General features: G+C 33.2%; 1 protein-coding gene and 1 non-coding gene across 3 annotated transcripts in view; both read right to left on the reverse strand.

The window, feature by feature from the left end:
• The window catches only part of LOC106131691 (protein trachealess), a 154,201-nt gene that overhangs the window by 50,704 nt on the left and 76,753 nt on the right, over nt 1–26,744 (reverse strand). The gene's annotated exons all lie outside the window — the stretch shown is intronic.
• LOC132903007 (U4 spliceosomal RNA) lies at nt 19,727–19,865 on the reverse strand. Its single transcript, XR_009657296.1, has one exon. It is a non-coding gene; the product is annotated as a U4 spliceosomal RNA (small nuclear RNA).

Consider the following 26,744-nt stretch of genomic DNA (forward strand, 5'->3'; position numbering starts at 1 on the left):
ATCATACCGAATGGAAACTTAGACTGTACTTAGTTATGACAAATTACTCTTTTCTGTCAAAATTATTGTACTTAGCCTTTTCCATTCTGCACAATATAAGAAGGTAGGTACCTACTTACTTATTAACTTTAGGTACCAGGTAGGTAAGTATCGATATGAAAATTTACTTTCCATTATTGCTCTATTGGTAACTTGGGATTCTTATTTTAGGCGATGGATAAACAACCTGTCACTATCAGAATCTGCGAATTCCCATAATCTAAACGTGGCTTATTCGAGATTGCTATGGTTCTGTCTACTCCGTAAGGGATAAAGACATTACATTTACTTGTATCTTATTCTTCCACAGAAAAAGCTAATGTATTCAAAATATAGGTATGAAATGTTAACCATAATTTTATTTAGGTTCTTATGTCTAGTAGAAAATATTAATGATTTTTCATAACAACATACAAAACATACTTATACGGTTTTCGAAGATAGTTAAAAACAGCAGTTTCTATCAAGTTTATTCCAACGGAATCCTAAGGCTTCAAGCAGGATGCGCAGATGAGATTAGACAAGACTCACGCGCACGTTGTTTGAATTATAAACTTATTAAACACTTCTATAGAAAGTGTTGAGATTAAAAGATTACATTGACGACCTTAACAGTGTACCATCTCTTGTACCTACGTGAATTTTTAAAGTAAATATCATTAAATGTGTTGTTTTGGTCGTATTTTAAACGCTCAAGCAAAAGAAATACTTAAGTGCTTAGATCGCTCAAAAATTTTCATTATTACTACTTACACTTACACTACCTATATAAATGGAACGATATTTTAATTCTTTTTACATTTACTTTTTTTTTTTGAACGACTTGGCTCTTGGATGATTGCCTAATTAATAAATCTGAAATTAAAGCATTATATTTATTTCACTCTCCCACAGTAGAGAACAGGCATAAGCAAGTACTTAAGTATACTCTTTCTTTTAATTTACGAAGGCTATATACTCTTCAATTCTCCATTTTGACCATTATCTCGTCATAATGTCACCTCTTCATAAAAAAAATTCTGAACAATCAATTTTTTAAACTTACCTCAAGAATTTCCACTGAATTCTTAATCCCAAAACAATTGCTAAGCAAAATCATAGACGAAGCATGTTGCGGATAATTAACTGTTAAATATGGCAAAATTTGTATCACTTCGAATTTGGTGCAGTTTATAATTCAATATTTGACTAACCTCAAGAATTTTTACAAATCTTTTTTTTACCGAAATCAAACTAACCTCACAAACAAACTCAAAGCTAAAACAGTTTGAAAACAAAGATCAGCTGATCGGTGGTCGCCTCTTGTTGGACCCGCTGAATACTAACGGCAGATAAGTGAGACGTGATCGAGAAGCGGGTTAGCCTGAAGCCAGGGCCGAAGGTCGCTTATACTATGATACGAGTATACATATAGCAGCTGAACGTGGCCTATCAGTATTTTCCAGACTGTTGGTTCTGTCTACCCTGTCTGTATGTATTATATACCGTGTGGTTCCCGGCACCAATAAAAAAAAGAATAGGACCACTCCATCTCTTTCCCGTGGATGTCGTAAAAGGCGACTAAGGGATAGGCTTACAAACTTGGTATTCTTTTATAGGCGATGAGCTAGCAACCTGTCACTAGTTGAGTCTCAATTCTATCGTTAAGCCAAATAGCTGAACGTGGCCATTCAGTCTTTTCAAGACTTTTGGCTCTGTCTATCCCGCAAGGGATATAGACGTGACCATATGTATGTATATGTATGTAAGTATATACATACATTGTTGGTCGAGGGGTTATGGCACTTACCTGTCTTAAGAACACGAATTTGAATCTAAAGCGGCCAAGTACTCATATACAAGAAAGCGTAATACACAGGTTTGAATCTTTCCAGCCATGAGAGTTTTTACTAAATTTTCATAAATAATATTAGCAATTCTTAGGACCCTCTTAATAATAATAATAGATAATAAAGCTCTAAAATTGCTCTTGCTAAATGGTATGTAGGGGGAAAAAGCATACGGAAACGGTGAAATTCCGATAAGTTGATGATTTATGGTCCAATATGGATTTCTTATAGGTTTTTACTGAGATAAAACGGTAGTCCAATGTATAACATTAAACATTTTTTCTTCAAAGGGAAAATTTCAACCAAATCCTTTAAGTACCTGAAATAACTATACTTACATGCCTGAAATTTCGAACTGAAGGCGAAAATTTAAACGTGCAACTCTTAATTGTAAGTGCCACACCAATTACTTCTCAAAAAAGCTCAAGAATTCCTTAGACCACTGTTCCCCTTTAATAGAAGCCATATTGCAATAATTTCTTGTATCCTGATGTGCTATTGTCTCTTTCACACAAGCCCATGGTCAGCCCAGCCGCAGCAACTTCCGGTCTAACGGACCCTGCGTGTTTAGATAATTTTCCGGTGGCAGTGTTGCCAGCATAAAGGCAGATTATAATCTGTAGCACTGGCAATACTGCTTACACCGGCAATTTGGCGGCAATTCATTGCCAGGGTCGGATCGAGGCATCTAAACTGTGTCTGGCAATGAATTGTGTGTTTGATAGTTAGTGGCAACCCTAGTAGAAGGCAAAAAAAAATACATCACATGATTATCAGTCAGAATAGGTAAAGAAAAGGGGCCCGAAAATGGTAGTGCCTACAGGCCCATGACAGGGTTTAACCGGCTCTGTAGTTAGGTACCTACACACCATATGATAGCAATGCAAGTCGCTAATAATATTAACGGAAATTGTATATATAAAAAACAAGCAAAAGAGGTTGTTAACTGAAGGTTTACAAATATTACAAAAAATATATTTTTATCTTTCAACCCAAAGTCCTTGGCTTTCTCGCTTCTCTATAAAAAACGTATTCTCTTCTGAGTTGAGATGTCTTTAAAGACAACAAATCATTCCAAGCATGTCTTATCACCTGTACACTGAAAAAGCCTAAGGTTTTTCCTAATTATGCTTGGTCAAAGCTGACATAAACTTTATAAAGTAGTGGTTTTGATACAATTAATAGTGAGCCCGGTGGGCCCATACAAATGTTACTGCCCTGCGAAGAATTTGCCTACATCCGCGATACGGCCCTGTCTATTGCGGTCATTTGGCTCTGATTGGTTTGATCGGAGTAATTCAGATGAAAATAATATTAGATTGGTAAGTGCGAGTGCATATAATGGTAACAATTTTATCTGTAGCAGATGTTACAAAACTGCTTATAGCACTATACCTATTATGATCTTCCTGGTGTGCCTAAGGTCTGAATTACATATGTCTTATTAAGATCTAATTAACCACGATCTTTGAATGTCTGTAATTGTTAACCAACGATATCTCTGTCTCATCTTTGCGCATTCCTAGTTGCAGTCTCTACCAAAATGCTTCGGAGTCCAGGGTCCGCCTTCCTAAATTTATACATCCATTTTGTCCGGTCTTCAGTTTTCAGGCCATTGGCACACATATCAATTTTACGATGTCAAGCCAAGTTTCTTCTAGCTGGGCCCGGCGGAGGCGACATGCCCAGACACATGTTACTCAGATAGCCCCAGATGGTCACCACCTCTATAACTTAACTCAATTTGAAAACATTTTAGTAAGGACCAATTTTTTAGCCGAGCTTATATCGAAGTCGTGGCTTATGCGACTTTAGTCTGAATCGAACTATTTTTAATTTATTTAATCAGGAAATAAGTAGTTTTATTAAAGTTAAATTTAGATGCCTATAACATTGACCGACTGTGGAATTTTGCATTTATATCTTGTACTCTAAAATGTTACAATATTCTAGATACGCTATGTAACTAAACAAATAGAATTAATTTCAAGTTTGCAAAGATAAAACATTAAAACTCGTAATATACTTCATACTTGGTCCATAAAGTACCACAAATATTATTAATAGAACGTTACAAGTTTTGGAGCTCAAAATAGATACTGGCACATTTCGAAACTTGTTAGTACTACCGAACCAGCAGGACACCAACTATTTTTAGTATTTTCACTTTTTTTATGGCCATATCTCAACTCATTTATCCAAAATGGACCTTATTTCGGTTTCGCTAGAAGATACCATGCGGCGTTGTTTTCTATTGTTTTCAGCTTGAATTACGGTTAACGTTTGGAATTCGTCTACGGTTATAATCAATAAAGAGATCGGTTTGGTGGACACGGTCACGCAAGGGGCGAACCAAAGCGCGGACGCACTGGTACGCAGGATGTTGATACAGTGCCTTAGGAGGTAGCGGCAGCGATTTGTATAGGGACAAATACCGTCTCTTTTAGCACCATCTTATTATTGTTTAAATAAATCTGTAAGATTCTTGGAGTTGAATTAGTTTAAAATCAATAGTCGATAGACAAATGAAATATACATATCAGATACTAGCTGTGCCCGCGACTTCGTCCGCGTGGAATAGTTATTTTGGGCATCATTGAAGCCCTCAAGGATGAGTAATTTTCCCCGTTTCTTTTTTCACATTTTCCATTATTCCTTCGCTCCTAAAAGTCGAAGCGTGATATAATATAGCCTAACGCCTTCCTCGATAAATGGTCTATTCAACACAGAAGGAATTTTTAAATTCGAACCAGTAGTTCCTGAGATTAGCGCGTTTGAACGCGCAAACAAATAAACTCTTCAGCTTTATATTATTAGTATAGATATAGATATCAGATTTATACTAGTTATTATTAGAGGTTTATACTTAGTTTATCTGTGTCAGACCAGTGTGAGAATGATTTAATAATCTCCATAAAATTATATAAGTAGATTAAATAAATGACGTAATATGCTGTTTCAACTTAAAAATATCGATTATTTAACATATCCTTGAATTTCACCTCTTATATCGCTACGTGGGACATTTTCCGCTTCCGCCATCTCTTATCACTGAACTGCCACCTTTATTGCGTTGTCAGAAAACTGCCTTCTTATTGGATAATTCGTGATTTTCATTTTTTTCTCCAGTACTGCGACAGGTGTTTGAACCTGTCACCACGATCTTGACATTGCTGAGAAGACAGGTCGATGAACTAGTATACTGTTGACGATGAATCGATTTTAGGGCTTTCGCTTGTCAATTTTCTGGTGAAATTTGGTGGCTCGATAACTTAATTTGAACCTTTGAAGTACCACTGATTTAGTTAATTTATTTTTAGCTACTAATATCTTAACACACCAATTATTTAGATACTTACAGGGGAGGGCAAGTCATTGAGTAGGTATAATGAAAACCCATTACAATCACCGAAAAATTTTACTAGTAATAACTCATTTCAATAAGAAATTTTAATTTCCATATGCTAGTGGCATCTTTTCAGTCACTTCAGGGTTCTTCAAATCGGTCTAGACTCCAGACAGACTTCGTGGGGAACGCTATACTATTTACCTACTAATTTAAACTGTTTGTTTGTTTGTACATTCGAATCGGTGCGCCTTGGAACGTACCTAATCCACTCGACAACCGCTGCTCAACCTACGTAGATATCAAACCTAACAACATAAAAAAAGAGTCCTAGTTTCTCCCCCCACCTCGCTAATTCCCCCACCACGCCATCTATAGTGAATTTTAAGCAGCATCGATCGCTGGCCTACATTCTCTGGGGACGCACGTACAATGACCTGGCCTTTATTTTATGGCTAGGGTGCTAAATCTTCGGTCATATGGTCTACGGAGGTCGTGTTCGATTGATTTTTCTTTGTTTCTATTTTTAAGAAAAAAAGTAACTGGCCATTTTTAAATACATAAAATATAAAAATAATGTAATGCTTTAAATAAAATAAAAATAATGCTGATGAAGATGGAGGCGCGTGACGTCAAACAGAGTATAATTATTATAGTAATGCCGGTATAGTAGTGCCCGCGACTTCGTACGCGTGGAATAGTTATTTTGAATAATTTTCCTAGTTTTTTTTTTCACATTTTCCATTATTTCTTCGCTCCTAACAGTTGCAGCGTGATGATTAATAGCCTAAAGCCTTACCTCGATAAATGGTCTATTAAACACAAAAAAAAAATTCAGTTCGAACCAGAAGTTCCTGAGATTAGCGCGTTCAAATAAATTAAACAAACTCTTCAGCTTTATAATATAAGTATAGATAAAATATTACTTTTGCCATAATATTTAGCTGTAAGTACAAAATTCCTTTCAGTTTTTTTAAAAGTCACGTTTATATGGCAATTTTACGTAAAGGTTTTCTGTAACCACAACAGTATTAAACCTTATACGACAAACACAGCCACAAAGCAGATAACTTAACCCGCAACATAAACAACATAACATTCACTTAAGTACGAATAAACATGTCCAAGTTTAACACAACCTCTATCTACCCCGGAATTAGGGAACATACACGCATTAAGATGGCAACCATGATACTTTGATATGAATTAAGATATTCTAATTTTAATTGTCCCAGCCCTAGAGGACGCAGTGTTGCCCGTGTGCAGATATTTCCTTTGTTCATGTATAATTAATTGTTATTTTTTCTTACAATATTATATTGGAAAAAATCTAGAGTGTTTAAAGTCAATAAAAATATCAAAAAGAAATCTTTGTTTCTCCTTTTATTAAAAAAAAAACTTTCTAGAATTCAACAGTGTTTGAAAACTTGATTGAGGCATTTGAGCAGTGGATTTATCGCCATTTTGAATTGTTATGATTTATGAATAAAAGATTAAAATACATATTTTTTATTATTCACTGACGCTAATTTAAATGTAGAAATAAATTATGTATTTAGAAGCGAACGACCTAAATAGAAGTACATATTGAAAAAGGTTTTCATTAAATGTACCTAATAGAAGAATTAATAAATAATTTTTAAAAGCTCATGACACACTGTTATAAATTATTAAGTATATACATACATACATACATAAATCTTTATCCCTCGCGGGGTAGACAGAGCCAATAGTCTTGAAAAGACTGAATGGCCACGTTCAGCTATTTGGCTTAATAATAGAATTGAGATTCAAATAGTGACAGGTTGCTGGCCCGTAGCCTAAGAAAGAATCCCAAAGTAAGCCTATCCTTTAGTCGCCTTTTACGACATCCATGGGAAAGAGATGGAGTGGTCCTATTCTTTTTTGTATTGGTGCCGGGAACCACACGGCACGGTATTAAGTATATTATTGTTTTAATCTAATCACTTGAAATCATTACTAAGAAAATATATTAAGCACAGATAAAATCAACTCAAAACATTAAACTTTGCATATGGGGCCAATTATGGCGGAATTTGTATAATTTCTCTGATATGTCTGTAAATAAATTAATAAAACAACCCTTTGGCAAGGGTTAAGATTTAAACGCCATGATATGATCTAACCCTTCGCGTTACGACGTAATATTTGGAAGTTATAGGGGTCCTTCTATACTGGATTTAACTAGGCGTTTTCTTAGAAAACTTGGTATTTCTCAACCCGTTTAAACAGACGCATAACAGTTTAAAGTTTTAATAGAATTAGAATTTTCAGGAGGTAACATAAAAAGGATCTGACAGTAAATCTTCGGGTTAAGCAGATATAATGGGTATAAAATGAAGTCATTATCGGATAACTTAATCGGGTTCTTTAAAATAGATTTCAAAAATGTATCATATTCAAAAAGAGATCGTATTGTTAACATCCAATTCGAAAATCAATCATTTCGTAGAAAGCCCAGTGTTGCCATAAACACACTACTAAAACTCCGAAAAACTCCTCCGTCACCGGATATGACTTGGAATCTCATCAGCATTCGTGACACGGAGTCACACCCCTGCTGAAGACACGTAGATATAATATTAGCTTCTTGTAGCTATGAGGTTAGATGATTATATAAATTGGTTCATCCGTACTTCCAAACTTATAATAAAAAGTTTAGTATTTTTATTTGTAACGAATAAATAACAAGACAAGACAAAATCTTCAGGAGTAACAGTAACAAAGGTGGTCAGCCCTGAAAAGACTAGTAGGTATACTTACAATATAGGTTCACCTATGATTTTATTGATAAACTATGTTATGTATGTATTTACCAGTTTAATAAGCAAAAGTTTGTGTGATCATCAATATATGACATATGTACATACATAAATTCACGCCTTTTCCCAGAGGGTTAGGCAGAGACTAAATCTTTCCACATGCTACGATCTCTGCATACTTCCTTCGCTTCATCCACATTCATAACTCTCTTCATGCAAGCTCACCGGTTTCGGGTACTCTATAACCTTCTATTTTAACTGTAGATTTTAATACGATTTAATCGTTTTTTCTATAACGGTAGCATGAGCAAAGCAAAGGGCATGTAACTTTAAAAATTCGGCCCCAGTCTTCGAAACATGGGTATATGAAGCTTGTTTACTTCATATAATCACGTTTCGTTCAGTCGTAGTCTGTAAAAATTTGAAGTTACGAAGTCTTTAAGCTCCTTCTTAAACGCAGCAAGACATAAAACTTAACTAAATTCAAAAACATAATGCAGAACAAATTACGGGCATTCCCGTAATTCGTACAAATTGCTTACAGTTTAAAAAGATCGCGCTAACACCCTTAAGACATTTTTCTCACCCCATTGGTCGCGCATTTTTCTTTTTTCGTCTACACTCAATAAGAGGGTATTTTTTCTTCGAAAAGCGAAAACCTAATAACGCAGAGTAATTTTTCAATTGGCCGTGTTAGCTATTTTGGAACACCTTGCTTGCCTTGGATGGCTTTATGTAATAGTATAAATATAAATAACTACCTACTTATATTGTAAGACCCAATAATAATGACTGCTAGAGTGTCTATTCAATGCTTTTAGAATTAATTGCGGCTTTAGTTAGCACTTTAAACACTACACAAAAGTTTAAGTACTCTTACATTAGGACAAATGTAGTTTTTACATTGGAAGTGAAAAGGATTTTTTGAATAAATGACAAAGATTTATTAAAAAAAATATTACTCTTATTATCTCATATTGAACTGACTTTGTGAAATATATATATATATATAATATATATATATATATTATCTAAACAATTTTAATCAACCGAGAGGTAGTTCATTAAAGTTTGAATCACATCACTACAGTAAAATAGGAGTCCCATACCTATATATTTTTTAATTTCATCGAATAAATTTAGTTACTCAAAGTCTATTGCATAAACTTGTTCATTGGAAACAATTTGCATACATTTTTTCTCCCATGTAATACAGATTCCATTGTTGGGTGTGTCTGTCTGTCAACTTTTGGTAATCACTAAGTAGTATTTGTAAAGTTCCTCTCTTTCAAAGGGGCTTTACGTTGCAATCATAAGTTAACATTTAAAAAGTAGTTTACTCTAAAATGATTTGCCAAATACATGTGACAATAAGAAATTCTTCAGGTTTTTTTTATCACATAAACACTTTTAATTCGAATTAAAAATAATATTTTGACTGTAAATAATAAGATAATTATTATTTATGACTTTATTTAATAGCGGACATGAAAATAATTCAGTCATGTAAAAATAAGAACGTCGTAAAAACTAAAGAATTAAAAGAAAAAAAATTGCATGTCAATGACATTTTGACAAGCGAGTAAAATTTAAACCACCCACAATTGCACGGTTCGATGCACTGCACCGTAGACTGCATACTTTTTAGAGGGGAAATATTCAAATAAATGTTTTGAAATATAAACTTCGTATTGTAAATCAAACATTTAAATAAAAATTCAGTTGCTTCACAAAAAATTTAGATACACAGATGTATTATACTTACACTTATTCTATAGAATTATACGCTTTTTATTACTAATCTTCTTGAAATATTACGAACATATAAACAAACGTCGGAGAAGGACATAGGTAGTTCCTTTCATCCCGGTTAAAACTACGGTTCCCAAAGGATTTGCGAAAACCCTGAATTCTTTTGCGGATTGCCTTATTTGTTGTATATGGCGCTACATTCACACGGGCGAAGCTGCGGGTAAAAGCTAGTTGAAAATAAGTGACGTATAAACTATATATAAAAACTTAATATAGACAGCAATATTTTTATTTACAAATAATGCACTATTATCACTTGAATCACTAGGAATATTATCCAATCACATTTATTAATATGAAATCAATGTTTATTTCTTTCAGGAACTTATTGCTGGTAATTTGTTAAAAAAAAATTAAACCAAAATTAAATATTGTTGCCGCTTCTGAAAACTACACTCTATGCTACCCCTCAGTGGCTATAACGGGGCAATCTTGTGGGTGACAAATGAAAAAAAACTGAGTTGAAAAAAATATGCTATTTTAATAACATGACTTGTGCATTAACCGACAATATCTTAGCAAATTTTTACAAAAAAAATTTAAGTTGGATAAAATTTTATAAGTAACTAGCTACTTACGAAAAAATATTTTTTGCTAAAATATGTTGATCCCAATTTACCTATGTATTTTATTATATTATATTTATTGTATCACGATAATAAATTTTAATAGGCAGATTGAGAGTTTATACAAGTCTTGTCTCAAATTTGGAACAGCAAAATTTTCCTGTTAAAACTTACGGAATTTACCGTAATAAAATACAATAATATTAAATCATTTCCTTATTTCTATAGTGTCATAGCAGACGTGACATTAAACATGCAAATATGTGATGCGTCTCAAAAAATGTGACATTAAAACTCAATTAACCGGATTAAGTCACCACCAAGGCACAGAGTCCTGAAGACCTCTGTTGTTTCTTTGCTCTGTTACGCGATTAAGTAATAATGTGCTCGTGTCTATATTGTACAAATGTGAAGGCTCATTAAGCTCAATTAATACAATTTGTATACGATATAACAATCACGTATATTATTACTATTAATGATGTCGCGTGTTTTACAGCTGTAGATAAAGAAAATTAATTAAAATTTTAAAAAGACCTGTTTCATAAATAGGACAGAACCATAGACATAGTCTAAACTAAGCACTCTGCATTAAGAAGAAACTTAGATTATTAGATGTGTCACGATATTTTTTGCATAATGTAAAATCAACAGGGTCTCAAGATATCGACTGCAATTTTCGAAAAGAAATCATAAGTTAATGTGAAGTAACAGTCACAGCAAAGAATACTGAATTAACAAAATTCTTTGGATATTATGGAACTACTATAATCAAGTCAAGGTATGCAGTTGCTAGACGGTGTAACGCCTGTTGATAAGATTATAATACTGTGACAGTTAATCGTGACACTTGATGTAATTCTGATTCAAATCACTAAAGGATTCCAACTGCAGCGACTGATGAAAAGTCGGAATTATGTCAATCAAAGATTGAAAATTTTAAATTATGTGTGATTTTTTGATACGAGTGCTTTTTAGCCATACAATTTTTTTTACATGTTGTTCGTGGGAATTTGATTATTTTCTTATGTAACTAAATATTTAGAATTGCGTATTTCACCATAAATATTAAGATATTACAATACAGTTTTGGGCTATTTTGATTATTCTTCTCTATTCAATTTGTACAAACTGTATTAACGAACCCAAGTATCAAAATCAATCAAATCGATCATATATAGACGCACAGAAGTCACGTAGAGACGCGGTCGACTTTGCACGTACACCAATCATCTGAACTGCGCCCGTGACCATACACCTGTCCTTTTCTCGCCCACACGCAACCCTATCTCCCATCTTTTTCCATTCCTACGATTCCGTCGGGAAATTTGAATAGAAGACAGAATTAGGTGCTTTGACATTTCTTTATAAGGTGCTGATGGATTTTGTTTGATATCCCCTTTTGGTACATGCCCTTTTTGAGGTGAGGAAGGAAGAGTCTTTGAGTCACTCGCCTTTTACAGTTACAAAATTAATGTTATGTTTTCTTTTCATTGTATCACGACAATAAATTTTAATAGGCAGATTCAGAATGGTACGTTTTGATAGAAGTCGCTTAACACGCAATTTCAAATAAAAAAAAATTCATGGAACGTTACTAATTAATAATATTCTAGACCTACCTTATAAAAATATCACCAAAAAAATATAATATATATCTACCTAAATTTAATTTAAATCACACCATTTAAGGAAATTGAACTTAATAAGGAAAAACTACTTACAAACATTTAAAAGGATAATCACGTGACTGACATTAAAATACAAAATAGTCAAATTTAGAACGATTTTTGTTTTTTGAAATGAATAAAGAAAATGGAATATGGCTAAAATCTAGCGGGTTTTGTATTTGAAGGGTAGTCACAGGCACACCCCGATGGTCCCCGTTCGATGCCCGCACGCACGACCGACCCCGTCTCAGCGAAATCTTGATCTCTACGCTTACTTTTGTCATTGAGGAAATAGAAATACTTATTTGCAATGGATACGTAGGAAGTAACTTAATAACAGACATTATATACTTTAAGCGTTAGAAGGGAAACAAAAATATAGTAGATATTAGAGGCCGCCCGCGACATCGTCTGCGTGGAATCAATCCCGCGGGAACTCCGGGATTAAAAATATGTTATGTTAATCTGGGTCTTCAGCTACCTACATACAAAATTTCATCGTAATCGGTACTGATATCCTGACATACTCACAAACTTTATCATTTATAATATTAGTAGGATAGGATTTATTGGAAAGTTTATGTTATTTATGGTGAAATTTTATTCATTGGTAGAGGTAGTTGGCACACTTAATAGTTTCATGTTCTTTCGTTTAGTCAAGACCTATTTAATAATATTTGACTAAGAAAATATTAAACTAAATGAAATGTAAATCTTTTAATATCGACAACCGACGAAATTCGAGTAAAGTGCATTATACTTTTAACCCCTCACTTGAGAACCGATGTGAGAGTACCCACGTTCTGCGATTTTTCTGGTCAAATGCACTGCGAACGTAGCTCGATGGCCTGCCACGGCCGGCCATCACCGATCTATCAACGGCGTCCGCGCGCGGAATTCCAAATTCGAAATTACCAATCACTGCACTCCATTTCAAATGGACTTAAATTCACACATTCGAATTTTGAAATTCAAACGAACGCCATTTGTTTTACTGATTTGTTTCGTACGCCACATCAGTATTTTAGTGTCAATTTGTGCTAATCAAAATTTAACTCAATGTTTTGTGTAGCAAGGCTCCAATGTTTATTATAGGGTATTTTTATGACAACGACCTTTTATTGCAATTGTTTTAAGAATATAAACTATTTCCTGTTAATGTTTCTTTCGCCCATTGTCATTGGTTTCTCTTTGAACTGATGATGTCATATCTTTTTCTTAGAATAACCATAAAATATTTTATATTTTAATATTACATAAAACTTTACATGTGGTATATCAAAATTTTTATTTGTCTTTGTTTATATCTTAACACGACGCTGATTGCAATAAATGAAACACTACAAAATATTTGAATCCGGTAAAATATATACATAATAATAAAACGCCAACAAATGGATTCCAAGATGAGATAGCAAAAATCTGTATTTTGATAAAGCTAAAAACATAAATTTGTTTAACAACCCTTCATTGCAGGTGGGAAAAATAATTTATTCAAATAAATCTCTCGAAAATTTCAGTATGGCTCGAGGACGCCCCTGGGCGTCGTTTCTCGATTCTTTTAAGTGCACCAAAGAGGTTCTTTTTCGTTTATTTTAATGAAAATGCTAATAAAAAAGTGGGTGACGATGTTTTGAGAAACTGGGTTTGTTGAGGTTGCCGAGGGATTAAAGAGATATTGTATTAATTTACAGTTTAGAACAAAATGTCTTTATTTGTTCTTTTTTTTATGAAATAGCTTTTCCAACGATTACTAAAATGATATTTTATTTGTCCATTGTTATTTTATTAAAAACGATTCTTGCAAATGACTTTCGAAATTATAATAAAGTACTTATTACCTACCTAGTTATTCCACATTTTAACATATTCATTTTTTTCTTTCAAATATTCAGATTAAATAAATACCTGTGAAGTTGTTTATTTACAATAAAAAAAATTACACACGAGACATGACGAAATAAACATAATAAAAAAAAATTGATGCACAAATAAACAAATTCTATAGTAGGTATCTCAGGAAGTCTGAAGTCCATAAATAAAAATTTCGAGATAAAATAACGGTATCTTGCTTATTTTAATTCCTTTAGACATTAATCATAGCGAGTGTCGCGCCATTTATAATGGGCGCGGACATTTTTTTAATTTGCCCGGCATTATAAGGGTTGACTTTCCCTAATGGCGTTGGAAATTAACATAAAACCTAAGATATGAACTCTCTTATTTATTTATGTTCTGCTTCACGACTGCTAAAAAAGGGTGTGATGTTTTATAGTTCATGTAAGTTTACTTAACTAAAAAGAGGCTGGTAACACAGAAACCTTAATTGATTGAAATTGATAAAATATATTATGAAAACCATCAAAAGTTAAACTACGGTGCGAAATAAATCTTCGCTGCAAAGGCTACATAATTAACAAACTTGTCAATTGTAATCATATACCTAGTATTTATATGGTACAAAGGTACAAAATACTATGATTTTATTATTGTTCTGTACTATTTCGCTAGTAAATATTTTTTAATAATACATTCTTATCATACTTTTACATATATACTAGCTGTCCCGGCAAACGTTGTTTTTCCATATGAATAATTTTTAAGTAATTTCTAGTTTCAAAAAATGTTAAGGGTGGACAACCCTTATCACTAAGAGGAATGAAAAAAGATGTCGGTCGATTCTCAGACCTACTCAATATGCTCACAAAATTTCATGAGAATCGGTCAAGCCGTTTCGGAGGAGTACGGGAACGAACATTGTGACACGAGAATTTTAAATATAAGATATTATAATCATAAATATCATTAAGATTGTACACAAGTATAAAATATTTAACTGTATATAGGTAAAGTACTCGTAGCACCAGTTTTTGCCCGCGGCTAAGCTCGCGCACATTGTCATTCTTACTGCAACCGACTTTATTCCGGGATGAAAGATATTCCTTTTCAGTGCTTCTAAATTTAAACGGCGACTTCAGTGAGAATCCACGTCCATTGCTACTACTTCGCTCTCCTTCTTAAATTCCAATAAAATATGAAATTCCAGTCATAAAAGTACTACCGAGGGCCATTATAACCAATTCGGCTACCGTTCTCATGGCCCAGAGATGCAAAGTCGTAAAAGTCAAAAGTTACGAGTCGATATCAATAGCAGTTTTTGTAAAGAAGACAAAGAAGCGCTGCAGGCTTCTCTGTGAGGTTACTTATGACCCTGGATATGCCGGCGAAATAATAATGTGGATAAGATAAGGGAATAGATAGTACTTACAAATTAGTTTAATTTATAGTTAAATTAAATATTAAGAAAATTAAAATTTTAATATAAGTAATAGAGTGAATCGTGATGTTTTGATAGTATAATAGGAAAGCAAAATAAAAAATATACTTTGCAATACCTTTTTAAACATGCAACATGTAGGTAGGTAACTTTTATTCGTCTGCAATTGGCAATAATTTTGAGCTGAACTTGGTCTTTCAGTATTTTCGAGACTGTTAAATAAATACGTTTATAACGTATATAAGAATTTTCTTTTTAATAAATAAGTTAAAAAACCCTGTGATAACTTCTTGTGACTATGTTTATTTTATTTAAAATGTAGGTATGTATTTTCAAAGTGTATTTATATTTAATAACAATCTGTGAAGAAGTGCACGACTTAATTTTTTTTAATAGGTACTGAAATAACCATAACCCAATACTTTAACCCCTAAGATTAAACAGTCAAGTCTTATCCACATTAAGTATTTTGTATCACTTTAACCCACAAGCGCCCATTTTGTCATCAGCCCATTGCGGTGAGCTGCGCGGGCGCCTACAACCCGCGTAAATCTGACGCGGCATTATGATCGTTGATACTGAATGTCAAAACTCAGGTGTGCTCGCACCTACCTGTTTAAGTTGAGGGTTAATATTTAATTTTTTATGTGTGGCATCGATGTAGCCACGTGAATGAACATTATGTTTTTGTGTGACATGGTAAATCAGTACTTTACTAATAAAACTTTTCTATTAAAATAAATAATTAAGAATTTCGGGTTATATTGTAGTTGAAGTATCGTTAAAAATTGTACGTAAAAGAGATAATGTAAAACGAAAAAGACACCATCCATAACTTCTTTCTAATAAAAATTTAAGAATTAAATTATGATTAATAACTTGATGAATATTACAACAGACAAACCTCAAATATGATTTAAAAAAATGGACAACTAAGTATTATTTACTCCATGGAAGAACAGAATTAAATTTGATGCTTGTGATGTTCGCAATGTCTCAATGAATAAAAATTGTGAATTTGAATTTGCTTGTTCCAATCAACACCGAAAAAATAATAGAAAAGAGGCCAAAAAACAGTCGGAACTCTTTTGATTTTAAACTTACGACCACAAACAATTTTAAGAATGGGATCACAAATGACCCATTAAAATACCTACGCATTTAACCTAAACAAAACATAATGAAGACACCTACACCGCCGTTTGAGATTAGAGATAGAATTGTACCGAAAAGTATTATCGACCCTAAATCTCAACATTTATAAACCTACACGGGGGACATATATCGCATGATAGACCTACATCATAAACTTTATTCGCATTAAATTGTTATAAGTTTAAAACTAAACAAATGCGCCACAGATCACGCGCATTTTACTGCAGATCTAATTTTATTAAATATATTACTTTGGTAACAAATCTAATTTTATCTATTTTCATGCCAAATTTCATTGTTCGTTCATTCGTAGTAAGTATGTTACTTGTGACGCCGTTTTTATCCCGCGAAAAACTATCGCTGTCCCGTTTCACGGCATAATAAATAGCGCAACAGCGATAGTATTTCGCGCAATGAAAACGGCCGTAGCGCGTGCTCTACTTCGGGGGCTGGTATGAAGAGTCAACACATACTAATTGACAGGCAAACCAACGAAACTATAAAGAGTTTGTTGAAAAAGCAACCTTTAAAAAGGATAAAAGTATTTAATCAAGGCGCGTGCTCCACTTTATGGTTAAGGTCAACGTAGCTACAACAGCCATATACATACGTTAAATTAATACGCACATACATATTCCTCGAAGAACCTTTCTCACTCTTACCAAGAAGTTATGAAAGTAGATACTTCGCTTTAGATCCACATCTAAGATTTTTCTTTGAAGTAGCAGCTAAGTTTTGGGGTAGAATTTGAATATTAATAGCAAAATTATACCCTAGTCGTTGAATGTCAGCTTTATATCGCTTTATTAGCGTGCTTTTCTTGTTAATGTGGTATAAACAAATCGTTGGAATATGTTCCTGGAAAAGGGATGGTGTCAAAAAACGGTAGCATTTTTATGGCTTAATCGCGTTTGTTTGTTTTGTGTATTTTATCTTTATTGCTATTCTTCTTTGTTATAAACGTCATCACTGGTAAATAACATTTTTGATTTAAGTTGCGTACCTACTTCAGCTGTCATAAGTACTTTTTTTTTAAAGTTTCATTATAAGTGTCTTTGAAGTCAGCTAATTGGTTAGTACCATTTGTAGGTACTCCTATTTTGAAAATTATTGCATATAAATTTTTTTATAAAACTTCATTTGATTTATCTTTTGTAACCTTTAATAATAATGAAAATATAATAAGGCTCCATCATTTATTTACCCATTAAAGTACCAACTTATGTCCTTATACTTACTTACGTACTATACTTTAATAGCTGAAAGTAAAATTGATAAAAAATAAAACCTGTTATTAAAAAAATTATTGCAATACTAATAGTTCACCGATTGCCATAAATAGCCCTATCCTTAATGTTTGATATATTTTGACAGAAGTCACTAGAAAAAGGTACAAATTGCCGCAAAATTAGCGGGAACACATTAAGAGTATGATTTATAGTTTTTTTTTCGGCGCTATCATTTTGTTCTATTCAGCCAGAACGCAAGCGCAGGTATAAATTCATATTACGGATTAAGTCATATATTACCGCAAATTGTTTTGATCACCAAAGATAGTATAGTGTTTCAAAATATTGTCGTTGAGTCCGTTGTTAGTTCCATTGTTATATTTTATGGCTGCAAAAACACATAATTTATTATGTAAGTTGTTATTTTAATTATTTTACTTATAGGTTTTTGAGTTTCCATTTACCAGATGCATATGGTTGTTTCTTTTTATAATTACTTTGGCGAAAGATTAAAAAAATATCCAAGAATTGCATTTTTTAAATATGTCTTCAATAGTTACTTCGCTAATGGCCCCAACAATACTATACCTACTGCACTGTATAAACATACTATAGTGGCAGAGGGTGCAACTGGGAACACGCAAAGTGAAAGAGATACTCTGCTATTGATGGATTTATTTTATATTAAAAACTCTTTAAACAGCAAAGAGGGTGAAAAGCCTACAGCAACAATTATTTACCTGTCACTTTATTTAAAAAAATCTCCTAACATTGAATTTTCCAAAGGCCATTTTTCATTTCTCACAACTATTACTACCCAAGGTTTACGTTATAAACGGGAATAAACAGTGTCCACACAGAAAACCATTTTTCACTGGCTAGACTTAATTTCTGGTGCCTCGTTTTTCATCCAACCCTACATTGTGAACCTTGGGGTGAAATAGCGTAAGTTCAAAAAATACAATTCATTTTTCACATGTGTTTTTTATCAAAATTTATGAAAAATCTTTAAATTCGCGAAAATAGTAATAATTTGCCTCTCGTGTTTGTTTAAAAACAACCATTTATCATTACTTTTTAGTTGATGCCTGTAGCCAATACGGAAACCTTGTGTGTCACATACAAAAATCGAATTAAAGTTAATTATTTTGAATTTATTCTTTTATTAATTATTTTGGCAATAAAAACAGTAATGATGTATTATAATAATATATAAATGCATATAGATAATACGGAAACCTTGTGTGTGACGTAAAATCTAATTAAAGTTAATTATTTTGAATTTATTCTTTTATTAATTTTCTATGGCAATAAAGATGTGTTCATAATACTTTTTTGTCAAAAAGTACATTCTTGGAGTTACAGTCTTTCGCGCCTGGCTGCGTGAACGTCCCCGTCTTGTCCGTGCTTGGAATTCCACAACACCCAATTTGTTGGTGACAATGTGTCCCTTAACTTACTGTTGTCCTTCGCTTCAGAAGTGAAAAATTAAATGATGCAAATTGCGGACATATACTATACATACATAGGTACATCAACGTGTTCGTACATATGTATATTATTTTATTCCTTACAGGATGACTAAGCTAAAGGTCAAGTCTCAAGGGAGAGGTTTGAAAGCCTTCTAGCTTTTGCCCGGGACTTCGATCTCGTGGGAATTTCCAACTTTAATGGCTGGTTGTTCATAGAATCTTACTCAAACATAACATAAAGAAAATGTTTTTAGGTATTTGGTAGCACTGTTTACCCGATTTCAAATAAAGGCATGACTGTATACTCAAGAAAATAAGCTTTAATATTTTATAAATATGCGGAATAGAAGAAATTAAATTCGTACTGAAAACCATTAAAAAATGATTCACCTTTTAGCGTTTACACGAAAAATCGTGAGTGTCGCTTATAACTATGCTATATTGACTTTTTATAAAAAAATATCTATTTCGAACTAGTCTGATCAATCATTTTGCGTTACGTGCCATTTATAACTTTTTAATTTTCCTCGTTTTTATTAATAAATCAGGCCATTACAGCCGTTCAAAAATTGCCATAGCGGACGGTATTTCACGTCCACAAGGCGGGGTATTGGTAAAGTTTTCAACTAGCAATAATCGCACCTCGGATTAACCTCATTGGTTACGATATTGCCTCTGCGCAAAGTTAACTTCAAATTATTTCGTCGAACTTCTTATAGAATGAGTAAACATAAACCATAGCGCGAGCTATTTTGACAACAGCGCCATCTAGTGAAGACTTGTATGAAACATTGTTCAGCATAATTTTGAGGACAGGGTAACGAAAGTAATGCAAATATTCAAATTTAAATTAAGACATTTGAAAAAAGATACTATTTTAAATGGAGCTGTGTGATTGGTGGAGATACTGGCCGAATTTCTCCGAACTTCAAAATTCGAATGGTAACGCGATCACGCACGCGAACCGTTACTGCACATTTCAAAAATAGATTGTGCCGGCCATACTGAGCAGGAGGACGGTAGCGAATCATGATCTGCTTATTAATAAGTCTATTTAATTTTATTATAGGCTATGAAATATAAGCAAATGTGAGAAATGGACTGACGGCTGGACTAACATTGCCCATAAAAATGTTAATAAAATTGAAATTGTTGACACAATGTTAGTCTTTTTATTCATATGTTGCGTTTACAACTTAAGGTAAGGAACATATTAATAAATGACAAAATGAAAATTTCCAAGAAGGACAGGAAACAAAAAAATCAGCAATTTCAAGGAAGCAGTTTTTAGGCAAATTTAGGTATAGATATATTTTTTATTCTTATATTTCAGATACGAAATTGATTTGGTTACAAGTATTTGAGTAGTAAAATTGTCTAAACACATCATATTTAGGTATGGAGTCGCGTTTCAAGAGTTTGTCAAAAGTCCCCTGTTATGGGACGGATATCACATCGCCAATATAACGTGACCCGTACTCTCCATCCTGACTTCGGCCGAATGTAACAAGCTGAAATATTTCAAGAAAAAGACAGATCAACGCACACTGGTTCTAGTTGTGAACCATCATTTGTCATGTCAGATCAGGGTGATAGGCCCTGTGATGGACCGAGATTTGTTTAATGCCAACTATGAATATTTTTCCTTCCATATATGAATTTCATTTTTTTTTAATGTTTATACTTCATTCTTATAATCTCTCTCTCATATTTTCGTGTTCCAAGTTGCACCTTCTGTTGCTATGATTTTGGTCCTCTGAGTGTTAGTACCGTTAAAATATTATTACTTAATTTTCGCGTAGAAATTTTTGACTTCACGACCGATAAGAGGATTGTAAAACGAACAGTAGACAATTTTAGTACGATTTGGGCCTGTTTTTTTGTCAGACTTTATTTGAAAACCAAATATTATATTTATATATTTGGGATAATGTAGGTACGTAAATTTTTTAAGTTTAAACCATATTGTCAAACCAATTGACACAGTTTTTTTTTAAATATAAACCAAAACCCTATCATTACTTTTTTAAATATTTACTTCAATACTAATCGAACTGCACCCCAGAGCTAGCAACACATTAATATTAACCCCAGGATGGCCACCCCAACATAAATAAACATTAAAAACCAACCACAAAGCAACACTTGTAAAATATTCATTCCGCTAGAGATTTTTTCAGTCACTTCTCACCTTAGCTACTTAGATTTCCTTTTTTTCTTGGAATAAAATTAACATATTTCAACCGCGAATTTATTATTTTGTTTGCAGAAGATTACAAGTATGGAAATTGGCAATATGCTTCCTTTGGGATTGCGCGGTCTTAAAGGAATTACTGTCTTCTCTTCTGATTGTTGAAACCATTCAAGATTTCTTTTTATTGTATTTAATTATATTTAGTTGGATTAAAAAGTTTTTGAACATTAACCGCTTGACCACCGATACTTTGAGACAGATATTTAAAAAAAACCGTTTCAAAAATAAGAATTACACTTTCTCTAAAATATTTGAAAGCCGTCTTCACCGACATCTATACTATACCTACCTATATATCTAATACTGAACCTAAAGAATTTCTATAGGTACAGGTATTGCCCAACCGACGCGGGCAGGAAGCGGTAGACGATTCGAGTCCTGACCAGCATATATTATTTGATTGATGTCATGGATATACCATGTGGTGGGGATGCTAAGGTGTTAAATCTTGTTTTATTTACATAATTATTTTTAGATACTAGGTAGCATTAAAAATATAATTGACTGACTGATCGCACCGAAACTAAAAGTCCTAAAATGCTAGAATGCAGGTTTCTTGTAAGGTTGTAAGTAAGTTTTTAAGGTAATTTAATCAAGTATACATAAAATTTATTATTTTTAATTAAGTTTTATCGATAGACAAAATAATATCTTAGTAACTACTTATTCATTATTATGGACAAATGCTAACATTTTGACAAAATGTTTTTATTTTTTATACTTCGAAGACATTAGGACCTATTCAGACACACATTGCGACCCAAATTAAGAATTCTTCAAACGTACATACATTCCCATATGGAAATCCAAATTCCTCAACAGGAGAAAAATTACCTTCAACCCCATCTTCAAACAAAAAGTTACAGCACTTAAGGGGCCAGGTTCACTTTAAAACGCCCCCGCAGATAATAAAAACGCTTGTCTATGCCATAGACAATAAGAGGCGACCATAAAGCACGAAACCAGATATCTAAGAACTCCTTCGTTTGAAAAAAACCATCGAGAAACAGAATTGCGCGCGTCTTCGAAAGGTTTTTTTAAAATGGTTTTCGGCAAAGACAATACTGTAGAAGGCAAATGGCGCGTATCGGGAATTTAAAAGGGAGTTTAAATTGTCATTACACGGTTACAACATTTTTTTATAGTTCGCGAGAGGAGTTCGGCACTTAGCTTAACATATTTCGCTGTTTTAGGGTGAAACTAAAGGGTGTTTGTATCTGTTTTGTTTTTATATGGGTTTCTATGTGTTGAGCAATGCTTTTGAGATCTTTGGCATCGCGTTAGCTAGATATCAGTTAGATTTTTTTCTTCTTCTTATTATCGAAATAATAATAATCTACATAAGAATAGCATATAAATATTTAGTAAAGCAACAAGTAAATAAATTCTGAAAAGACTTCCTAGAGCGTATTGTAGCCAAATTTTTAGATTTTGCAAATGTACTTGGTCCTTGAGACGTACTTACCGCCAAATTAAACTACTTACAGGTTAAAAGCAAAATTTTTAGCAGATTTTTGGGGCAATGTTATTTTTTAATTAAAATTTAATTACATTTCAAATATGAACTGAACTTCATAAATATATAATCCTTTATATGGCATAATCTTGATATAAAAATCATCAAATTTATTTTCATTTATTTTATGAACAACCTGTACATCAATCAGCGTTTCAAAAAGATAGACTGGTCTATAAAAATAATAAAGAAGGTAATCCTTTCTAAGGGCGCGCCCACACCGTCCCCAGCGACGTCACCTGTGGTGTGTTCTCAGACGAATCTATAGAGAAATTGCATCATTCGCAATGGCACGCTTCAGTTGGTTTGACAATTTAAAATAGTTTTCATGCTTAATGGCCGATCAAATTAGATTTGTAAAATTATATCTAAGTTGTTCTAGGAGCGAAGAAAAATATGGTAAATGCTACATAATAATATCCATCCAATCTGTAGGTTAATTCACGAATAATCGTATTGACAAGGCATATTATGCATTACATAATAAACACAGATATTTCGAAAAGTGGTGGTGGTGTAACTTTTGATATATTCACTCACACACACGCACACATATAAAAATCACGTCTTTATCCCTAACGGGGTAGAAAGAGCCAACAGTCACAAGAATAGTAAGTAACGTTTAGCTAGATGACGTGACGATGTAATTTAGATTCAGAATTAGGAACAAGTTGTTATCTTTCCCATCGCCAAAAAGCAGAATCCTAAGTGTATTACTTACCTTTCCTTTTATCGACTTTTACAATAATAAAAAAAATCAAATAGAAATAAGACCAAACATCTCCCCTCTATTAGATTTTGAATATTTTTTCTAACCTGTCAATGGAAATTTGTATTAATGGTGTCTCGCCCCTTGTAAAATCTCGGCATAAGTACATGATAAAAATGGTACTTATTAACTTTCGATTTGTCACGGTTTCAAGTACAAATCCTTTTTATTGATGTAGGATTTAAAAAAATGAAATGCTAGAGCCTTTAGTTTTTTTATAAAGTTATTTAGAATGTTTTTAAAAAAAATAGAAAACGATGAAAATGAACTGTAGTAATTTGAACAAATTCTCTGGAGGAAAAAAGCGTGCAATTAATGACGTACTCATGCGCAGACTCGCCTTCGACTTCACCCGCGTTAGCGCCATCTACAAGAAACCACGTTTATAAGAATACAGGTTTGTCACAAATCCCACGGGAACTATAGTTTTTACCGGCGTGAAAAGAATATTAGTTATGTAGTATACAGTGAGCGACACATCTGTGATCACTGATCATTGTAACATGATTCTAAACGTCCTAGATACAATAAAATAAAGATATACATGCGCGTTTAAAACCTGTCAATTTTATTTTTAATTAGTAAATTTAATGCTACGCGAAAGTTTAAAATAAGAAATAGAAGAATCTCTCTTTTACAGTAATCTCTCTCTAGACTTTTAAGCTTATCCATCTTGTATATTAACATTCACGGCATGGCAAAAGCTATGAAGTTTACCGCGAGATAATCCGACGTCGCCAGGATGGCTCAAGTTGTAAATTTATGCAAAGAAAGTAAGCCAAGCATGCAGGTTGCTTGATGTTACAAACAACCTTAAGCCTGAGATTGTAAGTTAGATGCTTAGAAGAGTACTTTTTACCTTAAAGACTAAGGAAATAGGCGTACATTATTTTAATGTAAGCTTCTTTGCAGATTTGGTAGCTAAGAGAAAAGATAGTGTGCGCCAGCTGCTTCTCTTGCCGTCCATATTGTAATAGTTAATCAAGGGAACGGCTAATAAATTCACTTAGGAATCTTCTTTATGGCAATCTCAATTCCACTGCCGTACCTACAGCTAGACGTGGGTCTTTTAGTCATTTCGAGACTGTTGGCTATATCTTGGTAAACCATATATATATATCCATATATATCCCTGACCTAGTCTTGGGTTAAAGCCGTGGTTATAAATGTTTATATATGTTTATGTGTAATGTCGTGTGGTAAACATTTCGGTTTCGAGTCCCAGCCAGGGTTTGATTAATCCTATTCTATATCTAATGTCATATACTTACTGTAAAGAAGAGCGGAGTCTCTTGGCACAAACATTATTATTTGCCAAAAAGGAGACTTGAACACCTAGTTATAAGATCTTAATTCTGTTAAAGTAAATAAACTATTTTTACTTCCTATTTTATTTGTATATTACTATTCAGGATTCTATTCTCCTTTAAAGTAGAGGTCCACCAAAGAGCATTTTCACAACGTAATTTAGCTTTCAAATTTATATATTGGATCACATATAGTCCGATCAACCTGACCAGAATCACCTGATTCTACATTTATACTTGTACAAGAGACTCGTCTCGGCTTCGCACGGATAACATTTATACATATAAACCGCTCCCCTTCATTAATTTTACCTATAAAAAAAACTTGCATCAAAATCCGTTGTCTAGTTTCTAAGCATACATACATAGGGACAGACGTGGAAAGCGACTTAAGTTTATTCTATGTAAGTACTTACGAGTACCTAGTGAAGAGAGTAACAGATAGCAAACATATTACTATAACTACAGAAGTCACGAATAATGAAGAAACCAGTCCATTAGTTTCTCAGATAGCGCCCCACATAAACAGCGCAGTCTCCCCAGCCGACTGTCTGTCACGACAATATTAACCCTGTCGATATTTGGCGGCGGGGTGACGTACAGAATAATAAATTAGCAATCGTCTTGGAATAACTAGATTTGTGTCATGTCTAGTCTATCTATAATATTATAATCGGTAAGATAAATCATAATTACATCTTAATATGGTCTTTCAGCTTTTTGGCTCTGTCTACCCCGCAAAAGATATGGTCGTGATTATATGTATGTGGGTATGTATGGTTTGTGGTATTTGTATGAATAAATAATAAAGTAGTAATTGTATAGTAATAACTAAATTTAAAATACACAGAATGAAAATAGTACAATATGCGCTAGCAGACATAAAAAATAATAAAAATAGGTATTGACCTGACATTGTTATCTTCAATAAAAAGGATAGGTTGATATTGAAACAGGATTTCCTTATAATAAATTTTTATTGCATTATACAGATGCCAAAAATGGAGCCTAATGTATTTAGGATACGTTATAATTTTCTAATCTCGAACCTGTGAGCGTCGGCGGTCGAACTGTTAATTTAGCTGACTAAAAAGTGCGATACACTGATTCATATCCTACTGTGGCCATATACCAAATATTTACTCTTTTCTGTTTTATACATTAGTTTAAATGCAAACCGATGTTTTTACGGAGAGAGAAAACATCGTGAGCATACCTGTGCACATTAAGTCGCCTGGATGTAAATAAACATGATCTAATACGGGTTAGATTCCCCTGCAGAGGTTGCGGAAGTGAGGTTGCTTTATGTAAAACGCTGACTTGTGACCAGGGTCATGGTCGTGAAGGCGCACCCTGGACTCCTCTCCAGAAAGGTGAAGATGTGACCAGGAATAACACCAGGAGCATTCAGTACTTTACTAATTAGTAAAAGTAGGTATATATTAATTAGTAAGTTATATGTACCTATTTGAATGTATATGCTAAAAAAATACCTAATTTTTATACCTATTGTTCGTAATTACGTAGGTATTGTGGAATTATAGTCACGTCTATATCCCTTGCGGGGTAGACAGAGCCAATAGCCTTGAAGACTAAAGGACAAGTTAAGCTGTATGAAAGAATTGAGATTCAAATAGTGACAGGTTGCCAGCCCATCGCCTTCAAGAGTAATACCAATTTTATAAGCCTATTCCCTATTAGTCGCTTTTTACTTTCTTTA

This window comes from Amyelois transitella, chromosome 20 (assembly GCF_032362555.1).
Source record: "Amyelois transitella isolate CPQ chromosome 20, ilAmyTran1.1, whole genome shotgun sequence".
NCBI classification, from domain to species: Eukaryota; Metazoa; Arthropoda; class Insecta; order Lepidoptera; family Pyralidae; genus Amyelois; species Amyelois transitella.